Source organism: Homarus americanus, unplaced genomic scaffold (genome assembly GCF_018991925.1).
Source record: "Homarus americanus isolate GMGI-L3 unplaced genomic scaffold, GMGI_Hamer_2.0 scaffold37032, whole genome shotgun sequence".
Lineage (NCBI taxonomy): Eukaryota > Metazoa > Arthropoda > Malacostraca > Decapoda > Nephropidae > Homarus > Homarus americanus.
The window spans coordinates 1,883,317-1,887,129 of NW_024731852.1; the positions used below are offsets into that span (position 1 = coordinate 1,883,317).

The 3,813-nt window shown below is 43.2% G+C and overlaps 1 long non-coding RNA gene across 1 annotated transcript; it reads right to left on the reverse strand.

Annotated features, from left to right (window-relative positions):
* Positions 1–2,789: 2,789 nt before the first annotated feature.
* LOC121867928 lies at positions 2,790–3,459 on the reverse strand. Its single transcript, XR_006089267.1, has 2 exons — positions 3,375–3,459; positions 2,790–3,178 (listed from the first exon to the last, which is right to left on the reverse strand). It is a non-coding gene; the product is annotated as an uncharacterized LOC121867928 (long non-coding RNA).
* Positions 3,460–3,813: the final 354 nt, after the last annotated feature.

The window sequence follows — 3,813 nt, forward strand, 5'->3', positions numbered from 1 at the left end:
CAACTGTCAGCCGGATCACTCGACACCGGTTCCATAGAATGTTTCTTATAATTCAACTGAGATGAATCGGACGAAGCTTCAGTCACAGGTGGTACCGTAGGGTTACGCGATGTTGTCTCGCACTCGGGATGGGTTGGAGAAAGGAAACTCTTAATGGTGGTTTTGTTATATAAAATATATTATATACAAAACAGTCTGGTGCTGGGAAGTTGGTGCTTGGAAGAGGAGACGAGACGCGGCGTGTTCAGGAACGTAGGGTAGAATGAATTTCAACGGCGAGACCGAGAGGTCATACACTCGGCTACCGGAAGTAAACCCGGATGCCAGCGTCGCAGGTGGCGACCCCCCCCCACCCCCGTGAGAAAGTCGCCGAATCCCGTCTCATTGGAATGCGGCTAGGCTCGTCAGTTTGTAGGAGAGTATCCACTACGGTACTTGCATTGCTGTAGGTGGCGATTTACTTAATCTCAGCTGACCTCGTTTCGTCATCCGAATGACTAAAGTGAACCTCTACTGTGTCATCCTCTGGGAGTTTACTGTCACTGGGCTCTGAATCTCCTTTTGGTTTAAAAAAATGTCAGCTTTGGCTACTTTTAAGTTCCTCTTTCGTGAGCAGGGCCTCTCTACATATCAGGGCTGGTCGACTTGAAACCACACGAATGACTCCAGTCATGTCTCACTTTTGTGTGTGTGTTGGGAATTTGTACACTATCAATAAATATACAGTTAATGAAAAATGTCTCAATGTTTTAATTTCCTCAATATAACTGCATATGGCTTCCAAATTCTGCAAAGAAGTGTTGAAATTTCAATATTTTTTTTCCGGGGGGGCTTACAGCTCCCCCGGAACTCCCAGATGTTTAGGCTCGTTTCACTCGCCACCCCACAAAGAGGCTGGCTGCCCATGGGTAGTGTGTGCAGGTCAGAGTTGGCGGTACAGTGTGTGAGAAAAGTGTTTCAATACGGTTGGTAAATTCGATTTGACGTTCGGGCATCAAAATGATCTAATTTCAGTAGTACTTGGAAACATCTGGCTATCCCCAAGGACAAGCCACTCGTGTAGTTTTACTAACAACAAAGACAGTTGAAGCTTTCACCATCACTTAATGGATGTTCCAACTATAATCAGATATCTAAGTTGCCTTAACATATACCACCACTGTTGCAATTTCCAATTCTGTGTCGTTATATTAAAGGCCCGTCCACTCGATCGAGCAGTGCCCGTCGTTGAGCGAAATCATGGTCAGCCTGCCTGGTGGTATATAAGTATTACAAATGTTATACGTACGTGTTCCCCGCTCAGTGTATAACCAAATGCAATGTACAATATTGATTGACAGGAGATTGTTTATGTAATGAGGACATTCGTGTGTGTTCTTCGTTCTCGTCCCATAGCTTCCTGTTTATGCATATCATAACTCAATCCATTTTTATGGATTACAAATCTCACCTGCAAGTAATCTTCCTCGAGTACTTCATAGCAGGTATTATGCGAGACAAACTTTGTTTCGATATCCTCGTGACGTGTAGGTGCATACCAGTTGAAAGATATACAAGCGTTGCCTCTGCAGATATACTTTCCCTCATATTGGTATCCTGGTTTTTTTTATATATGGTTCCACTTTCGCTCGAAATTTGTAAAAGGTGTTAGAGTCCTTTGTCATGTCTCGCTCGTGTCCATCTTGCCGTTCATCAAAATCAGTGGCATGGCTTAATGCTGGAAAGCTTATGCCATCCTTTTCATTTGCGCAATACTGGCGAGCCAAGTCTTTAAGCGCTGCTGTCGGGCGATTCTTCACTGCGATCATGTATCCACTACCGCCTGGCGCCCTTATTTGGCTGTCCTTACGTGTACAACCTGGCTGCCAGTAAAGATTAGAAGCCGCCGAACGCTGTTCGATCAACATGGACGAAGAACTTGGGAACAAGAGAGTCTCGGGTGCTCTAGGATGGGAAGAAACCGAACAGACGTCGCAATCGGACGTCTCAGACGGGTGACTCGTTAAAGAAGGTATAGCTACACGTTAACTCACAAACCACCCTCCGCTTTTATTCTCCTTCTGTACTTCCCACTTAACTATACCTTGCTCTAAATATCCTTGTTGACGGTTCTCTTATCTGTGACATGCACAACCGTCGTTATTACATCTTTAACCCACTTTGCTTTTTCAATGCCATTTTTCTCAATTTCAAAGCCTTTCCCATGTTGAACAAGTAAAAGGCAGTCTTTTTAGATTAAAATACTCTAATATACATTGCGGCGGAAATCCAATTGAAGAAGCGTTTTAGAATTGTCCAAACTACAGACTCCAAATTCACTACATGACCAGACCTCTAATTTTACCTTGATTTCGACTGAATATTGAAAGACTTGGGTCTATATTTAGTATTGCAGTGGTCATAGATGGAAGTTCATATTTTTATTTATAGGTTAGACTTTCATATGTCTTGCTTGGAATTTAGTATTTTACCACTTCTGGTGTTATTAGACAATACCAAGATTAGTTTAAACCAGTGATGATCGTACTTTAGTACAGGGCCACTGTGGATACGAGAATGTGTACTTTGAACGATTGGAAAGTAAAAAGCCACACATTAATGTCATCATTTGTCTATTGGGTTATGTTGTGAAAAAGTAATACTAATTTAAGAGGAGTAGAGCTGTATTTCCCGAAGCGTTTAACACCATTAAGTAGAGTATTTGAGAACTATGTATGGGCAAACTTTCAAACAGCAGACGTAGTCGAGATTTTATTATACTCTGGGTTTTGATTTAGTAAAAGCAAGGATTTGGATTATTCCATAAATAGAAAAACTTTATTGGTTACATATACTGGATATTCAATATGTACAAGTTTGACTTTACTTGCACAGAATGTAATGCAATACAGCTCACGACCCACAAATGGGGTAGAAGAAATAACAAAGATACTGGAAAGCAGTTTTTTTGGAGACAAATTTCTTGTAGTTTAACACTAGGAAACTCACTGTAATGCTGTGGGAAGGATCCACTAACCGCGGTAGAACTGGAGTAGGAAAGGAATTGTTGCGATCGAGTTCTCCAGCAACAGGTAAAAAGCAAGACAACTTTTGTAGACGCTCCGAATTGTTCTTGTGGTGACACTGCAGCTACCTCGGTCAACTCGTATAGGGTTCATGGTCGTTTGAGGAGCGTGTTCTAGAAATAGCAAGAAGATTAATGTTATGTAAGCCTGGCGGAATGGTTTAACGCGAAACTTATTTAAAAAGTTTAGTTTAGGTAATATCAAGACTAATAAAATTTACCTTTTTTTTTTGTCAAGTGAAATTTTAAACAATAGCTTCCCAATCGCCAACAAATAATTTACAATCTAAATATTTGAAGATACACTTACAGTACAGAAGATGTTGTAGCGTCGTCGCGTGCCAGTGTTCTGTGTTGACGTCGTTGTTGTTGTATAGATTGTCGGACCGTAGTCCGACACGGGCCTTTGCCTATAGGCGGCCCGTTTGGTGGTTCCGGCTGGAGCTCCAGGAGCAGCCAGACCGGATTGGGATTGGAGGTGGTCCCACCTGCAGATTGGAGGGATACTGCAGGTTGCAAGTGTGAGCGGACCCCTGATCAGTGGACGCTTACCACCAGCCCCCACTCTTGGACGTGGTCAGCTTCGGAGTGGCGCGCCCCCCGAACTGGGGTCCGCACTTGCTGGGAGAGGATGCTTTCTAAGCTATCTGGGTGGTGGGTATCGTGTGATGACCCGGAGTAGGTGGTGAATGTGGTCTGTATGGGCCTTTCGGGTTAGAGTGGCCGCTGGTGTTGTGTGTGTTTCTTGG